The following is a 7,555-nucleotide window of genomic DNA, read 5'->3' as shown; positions in this document are numbered from 1 at the left end:
TCCCGAATTCCCCTCTGGGTCCACTCAAACACCTGTCCCCCCCCACTCTGGCCCCTGGGAAGAGGAGACCGGGAACTGACTTCCTTACAGCATTCTCCCCCGAGCACCTACCCCTCAGATCCACCCTCGTCCCGCCCGGACCCTCGAATCGCGCCGTGTCCCCCTTCCCCGCCCCGCGCGCTCGGGGAAGTCCACCCCTCCCCCCCCCCGGCCGAAGCCGCAGAGCGGTCAGCCTCGGTGGCCGCAGCGAGCCCTGGGGGTGGGGTTGTAGAGGGGTCTGTGGGGGTTGATTGAACCCAGGGGCTCTAGAGCAAGAAGGGGGATATATACAAGTATAAAGATGAAGTGACGGCGCCTGAGCTCAGGCTACTCTGGGTCCCCTGGTCACCTGTCCTCACGGTGGTGTACTGCTGTGGCCACCCACATTTACTGGCGACATACAACACGTTCATATAGAGCCACACGGGTCCCTGTCTTGCGAGGCCGAGCGGTGTCACGGCCTGTGCCACACACCTCCCAGTGCAGTGCCACACGCTCCCAGTCACACGCAGTGTCTCACACACGCCAGTACTCGGTTTCTCGCTCAGCTCTGGCTCTCTGGCACCATCTAGAGGTAGCTGAGCATCTTGGGAACTTCCTCCTGCATTCTGCGTTTGGTACCCCAGGCTGTCAAGTACCCCAATTCAGTAGGACCCTCTGCGTGCTCTCTATGGACCCAAGGGGTGTTTAGGTCAGAAGAATGAGGAAAGATGTCCGTAGCAAGGCCTGGGGCTGGGTGTGGAGAGGCCCTCATTACACATGCCTGCCCCAACACCTGAGTCCTTCCTGCCTTCCATTTCCCCACTCTTACCACTCTTTTCTACTTCTTTGCTTCTTTTTCTGCTTCCTCTTCCCAGCCCTGATCTCTCCTCATGGGACTCTTTTCAGGGTAATTGTAAGATTTGTGTCTAGCTAAAGGGCCCTGCCCAAGATCTCTCCCAAAGCAGCACCCTGCCCCCAGTCTGGACTCCTTTTCTGGCCTGGACCCTGTTCTGGCCTGAACCCTGTTCTGGCCTTCACAGTGTGAGTGTGTGTGGTGGGGGTCTGTTTGGGAGATGAAATAGGCCAGTCAAAGGAGAATGTGTGCTGCAAGTGGCTTCCCCTCCATCCTCTGCAAAGCTCATGCTTGCCCCATCATCGAGCACAGTTCTAAGGAGGGAATCGGTGGTCCAGAGAGAAGAAATCTTCCACATAAAAACTGCCCCAGCCTCCCTGCCCCCAGTGTGTGCCTGCTGCCCATTGCAGCAAATCCTCCCCAGACTGCTTGCTGGGAGCCACTCAAAGGCTCCTCTGTTCTCTCCCCCCTTGCTCAGGGCTGAGCAAGATCAGCAGCCAGCAGCGGAGCTGGGCAGGAAATGCTAATCTCCCAGATGTTCTCCTCCATCCTCACCGCTCCACAACCATCAAACCCAAATTCTCCACAAAGTAGTTGGAGCAGACCTGAGGCAGGGCAACAACAGCAGGGTGTGCCTATCCTTCTTCCATGCTTCCCACCCCTTCCTGCCCCAGCCGCCAGGCTGGGCTCTAGAGTGACCTGAGTTGGGGCAATGTAGGTATGGGTATTGGGAAAGAGGGCAGGCAAAGGAGCTGGGGCGAGGAGGCTGGTTGTGGATTAAGGGAGGTGGCATCTAAAGAGGAGAGAAGCCAGGCTCCTGGTCCTATACCAAACTGGGAGGAGAACCAGTTGGCAACTGGAACACTGAGGAAGCCTCGTGAACCTGACACAACTAAGATTCCAGCTGAGACTGTCTAGAGCACAGAGCCTGGGCGATGCTAGGCATGGGAGTCGGTGGAGGATGCTTGCTCTGATATGTTTGTAACTAGAATGAACTGTCAGCAAGAGGACTGGGGTACTGTAGGGCCCAGAACTGTAACAGAAAGGTTGTTGCCTTGGATTGCATCTGGGACAGTTACAATGCTGTGTTGTGGTGTGCCTAGAACACAGCCAGATAATCTGATCACCTGTATAATCAGATTACAAGCCATGTGTCATGTGCACGTGTATGTGTACGTGCATGTGAGCATATTAAGGCAGGGCTTACATGAAATACCATTGAGCCTGAATCTGTGGGCATGAGGCTGGCACTCCTGAGACTGGTTATAGCTGAGAAGCTACTACGTTATGATATAGTTGGGGCTGTGGCCAGATCCATCGCCTAGATCCTAGGAGATAAGAAGCTGTTGCCAGGAGCCTGTACCTGGGAAGCAGGCAGTTACCTGGAACAAGAGCAGAGCTACTATTGTATATAGGACTGTAGCTAGACTGCTATTGGTCCTGAAGCTACAGCTGTGATGACAGCATACTGGGGATTGGCTATAGCTAAGATGCTGTTGCCCAGGATTGTGGTTGGGCTGTTCTGGTGTGCAGGACTCTGGATGGGATGCTGTTACGCCTGCAGCTATGGCTCTGAAGCTCAAGTATAGCTGGGAAGCCATTTCCTGGTAATATGGCTGGACCACTGTTGTATGGGGGCTGTCGCCGAGACTCTGTTGTCTAGGAGATGAGAAGCTGTGCTCCGAGATGCTGTTCTGGGAGGCAGGATGCTACCTGCGATGGGAGCTGATCTGCTGTGGGCGCTGATCTACAGTTGTGATGAGGATGGTCCCCGAATGGCTGTCGCTGGGTGTGTGACTGGCTGGGTGGGGGAAACCAAGTGAGTCCTGCCTTGAGGTCTGGGAGATGCCAGAAGCCCCAGGCTGGGCGGAGGCTGCTGCTCTGGGGAGACCTCAGCAGCTGCTGTGCTGTGGAGCTGGGAAGCCTGTTTTCATTACTGTTTTAACTCTTTTTTTAACCTTGTTTTTCTCTCTGCTGCACTTTCGCTCACTCATTAATTTTGGTATTTTTCTCACGGTGCCTCAGCCCCTGTCACGGCTGCCATGGTAACAGGAGGCAGTGTGCACAGTGCCAAAATATCTGATCAAAAAATAACCAAAATAAGCAAACATCAAGATGGCTGTGCTAGGGGCTCTGGTCAAAGGAGAGCCAATGGCTCAGATCCAAGAAAATCTAGGCTCCCAGGGGACCCCTTTAACTCCCCCCCCTTTCCCAGGGAAGCTTTGCTGAACCTTCTAATAACCTGGAAGGCCCCTTCCCAAGGGATTCTCACAGTACATTCTCCAGGACTCTGACATTTTCTACAGTCCCTAGCCAAGAGGCAGCTTTGCCCACGTGAAAGTGTACAGAGGGGATGAGGGCTTGGACCTAGTCTTCCTAGGAGCTGACAGTTGGTATCTAAGAAGTTCCCCCACTGCCTTAGCCACATAGGTCTGCGCTCGGCCACCCACCTGCCCTTCCTTGGGCTCTCCTGTCTTCAGTTTGTTCCCCTTTCTCTAGCAGCCTCCACTTGGCCACTTCCATTTCCCTCTTTTCTAAAAAACTTATTTTTTAATTTTTAATTTTTTTTTTTTTTTTGCGGAACTGGGGTTTGAACTCAGGCCCTTGCCAGGGAAACGCTTATTCCACTGAGCCATCTCCCCGGCCCCTGTCTTTTTGAAACAGGGTCTCACTATGCAGTTCATGCCGGCCTAGAGCTCATTTTGTAGCCCAGGCTGACCTCAAACTCACGATGATCCTCCTGCCTCAGCCTTCTGAGTGCTGAGATTACAGAAACGTACCACCATACCTAGCCTTTCCCTCTTTTTAAAGCCCAGAATCCTTGATGGGATGGACAGAGGGGAAGAAGGTGCCAACATCTATGCCTGCCCTGTCTCCACTGCTCAGAGGAGATGTTAGGGAGGTGGTCATAAAAGCACTTGATATCCCTGGGCCTCTGGCCACCTCTAATTACCTGCCTAGGAAGATCCCAAGCATCACTGAGCACTCACACCCTACTGGCTTCCCTTCCCATTTCCTATGTGCCCACTAGTTCCTGGGAGGCTGCCCCTCTAGTGGAATGTCCTCAGAAGGGGCAAGAGACATAGTGCCTCCTGTGAAGAAGGAAGGGTCAGAGCTCCTGGAACCACCTGCTTCCTCCCTCTTTGCCCATGGTTTGCCCTCTGAGGAAATCTGTCTAGATGTTTAGGGCCCTGGGAACTGGGAAAATGAAAAGGACCCTCAACTGTCTCAGTCCTATCACTCAGTTACATCTCTGCTCCCTGTACCATCTGCCTCCCCGCCCCCAGCAGTGAAAGTCTCACTCCCAGCACATCTCCACCCCCTTCTGAATTGCTAGAATCACCTCCTGGTCCTCACTTTCAATTCCTACCCCCCCTTTACCCCCACCCCCAGCAGTAGTGGCCTTGGCCTCCTGGCAGAGCCTTCCTAGCTGGTTTCCATAGAAACCTGGTAGGCAGTGCAGTGCAGGAAGGGAGTGAGACAGAAGCAGGAAAAAGGGACCAGGCCTCAGGGGTAGCCCCAGATAAAGGGACTTGAGCACTGAGAGTAGGCTGGGGGGAGATGCCTCATCCAAACAGAGGGTGGGAAGTGATCTGGAGAGAGGAGAACAAAGGTAGCAAAAACTCTCCCCATGCAGTTTATTCAGTGTCCTGAGAAGACAGAGAAGCATCACCTTCCCTGGCACAGCGAGGGGAGTTGCCTGTCCCCCCCACTCCTCTAAGCTGTTTCTTTATGCAGAACTGCCTGGTGGAGGTGAATCTCTTTCCAGAACTCACCAGTACAAGCCAGGGACCATGTGGGACCTTCCTTCCCCCATGAGGTCCCCACCCTCCAGCAAGTCCTGAGGAAAAGGCTGGGCAGCCCCACGATCTGGTGGCCGCCACTGACCCCTTGGCGTGCAGCGCTCAAAGGCCCCATTCATTTCTGGGGGCTGAAGGGGCCATTGTCCCCATGGGGCTGGTGTGGGGAGTGAGGGGGTCTCGACTCAGAAGGAAGGAATGTGTCTGGAGAAGTTGCCCTGGGGCTCCAGTATCAAGGTCCCCACCAGCTCTCCATCCAGACCCTTTCACAACCCAGAATGTTTTCCCCAGAAGCTCCCAGCAGCCTTTGTGCTTCTCCTGAGGGTGTGCTATGCAGGGGGGTGGGGAGGATGCAGCTTGGAAAGCCTCACCCCACCCTCTGTGCAGTGGGGAAAACCTTCACCAGGCCAGGAGCTGTCCAGCACCTCGAGTCCTGAAAAACCACTGATTTGGCTAGGTGCTATAGGACAAAGGGGCACCCAGGACCAACTCTAGTGGTTAAAAAAAACCTCTTTCCCACCCCAGACTAACACCCCAAGTCACACTTGGCTTGGGTGGGCTTGGATGAAGCTCCAGGAAATCCATCAGTGCCAAGAACTACCCAGGGAGGGTGCTGTCCTCTGCTCCATATGAACAAAACGAAGGATCAAAGACCATCAGGCCACGCCCCTGGAGCCCTGGCTCAGACCTGGGCAGGGAGAACCAGAGAGGCCAAACTGCCTCTCTCCCTGCCCCCAGCTCTCTCTGGGCCCCTGTTTCTGTTTGCCTCCCTCTCTCTTCCCTCCTCCTCATCTCTTTCCCTCCCTGCTGGGCTGGGGGCTGCTGAATTATCATTTCTCAGCTCTGCTAATGTGCTCCCTGCTGCGGGGAGGGATCATAATTCTGGGAGATGATTAAGTTTCAAATTGTTTTTCTTTGTGTTGTTGAAGATGAGGCTTTAATATGGCCCCTCCTCAGTTGGGGGGCCTTGCCCCATCCCTCCTCTCTTAGTACTCTCCTCACTGAGAAGGCAGGTCTGAGACAATCTCTTTTGGAGTCTCCTCTAAAATTCTGCACATAAGGTGATAAGGGGCGCAAGGGCCCTAGACCCTGGGACTCAAAGGGGAATACCTCTAATGCACTGGTGAAGAACACTGGTTTTGAAGTCAGACAAGTCAGAATGCAAATCATTTTATTTTATTTTATTTTATTTTATTTTATTTTATTTTATTTTATGGAAGGGTCTACAGGGTGCTCAGGGTCTCATTACAAGAGCGGACCCGAAGTGATCCACCTGTTTACAGCCTCCCAAGAGCTGGGATTACAGGCACATGCCACCACCTCTAGTCTCAATTGCTGTCTCAGTGCACCCCCGGGGCAGGGCCAGCATGGCAGGCTCGGGGATTGAACGCCCAGCCCCTATGCCTGCTTGCAGTTGCTTTAATCTGCTGAGCTTTTTGGCTGGCCCCAGAATGCAAATCTTGACTCTGAGTTACTTAAACTCTCTGAGCCTCAGCTCCTTCACCTGTTAAATGGGAATGCTAATAATTACCTTATAGAGCATTGTTAAGGTTTCAAATGTAATGCATTTTAAATGCTCAGGATAATGCTGGGCCTAGGGTAAAACTCAGCAAATGCTGAGTAAATGCTGGCTGTTACTACATACATTTGTTAGTCTGTCACCCTGCCTCTCACATTCTCCCTGATGCTGTTCTTCTGTTCTATACATGTTTATCTGACATCTACTGTTTTCTGGCCACAGAGATTGAGTTATCCAAAGGGCATGAAAGTTGCCTTTCTTGCTTACCTGCCCCTCAAACATCTCTTTCTTTACCTTGTTCCCTACTTTCAATTTAAATTTGTTCCTGTTATGCACATGCATCTCTGCCCAGCTCTTCCCCATTGCCACTCCATGCTTCTTTCTCTCTTCACAGGCTTATCACTGCACCTCGATCCTTATCTCCCTAACCCATGGGTATTTTTTTTTTTTTACCTTCTACATCATTCTGTATTTCCTTCGGGAGCAGGGGAAAGGGAGGTGAATTTTCAAACTAAGACAGGGAATTCCAGGTCATACTACATGTATGTGTAAAAGACATACACACACACACACACATACAAATTTACACTCAACATTGAGTGGATAGCAGAATTCAGAACTCCCACATTTGAACTGTATACTTGTCTGCCTATTCTCTTTATACAATTATATCTCAAACCTTTGAGATATAATTCTATTTTTTGCCTATCTCTCCATCTGTTCTGTCCATGACTCTATTTTTTTTGTTTTTTTTTGTATTTTTTTGAGACAAGGTCTCACTATGTATTGTGTGCTAGCCTTGAACTCGCTATGTAGCCCTGGCTGGCCTCAGAACATCAGAAATCCTCCTGCCTCACCCTTGAGAGTGCTGGATTTCAGGCATGTGCCACCATGCTTGGCACCTCTGTCTTTTTTTGTGGATTTATGTTATTTTAAACATATTTATTGAGATGTAATTGATATACAAATAACTGCAGACATTTAGTGAGTATAATTTGAAGAGCTGGCTATCATAGCTACCCTCTAAATGTTAGTGAGAGGCTGGTTAATGATAATATATTTTCATGTCTACTTAACTAGCACATAACTTTCACCATAATAGTGGTAGGGTTTAGAACATACTACTTCCAAATGGGACATCTTGTCAAAATAGGAAGGCCATTCCCACCTACTCTCTCCCTTCTTCCCTGAAGCAGTCCGCAATACCACTGACTGTCTTCCTTTTTTTCTCCCAGGAATAGGCTATAAAGCCCTTATTTATTTAGTTATTTATTTTTATGTATTTGGTACAGGGTCTCATTATACAGCTCGTACGCATAGTGATCCTCTTGTTTCAGTCTCCCCAGTGCTGGGTTTATAGGC

Source organism: Octodon degus, unplaced genomic scaffold, assembly GCF_000260255.1.
Source record: "Octodon degus isolate 3935 unplaced genomic scaffold, OctDeg1.0 scaffold00185, whole genome shotgun sequence".
Lineage (NCBI taxonomy): Eukaryota > Metazoa > Chordata > Mammalia > Rodentia > Octodontidae > Octodon > Octodon degus.
Note: the sequence above shows the minus strand (reverse complement) of the source record.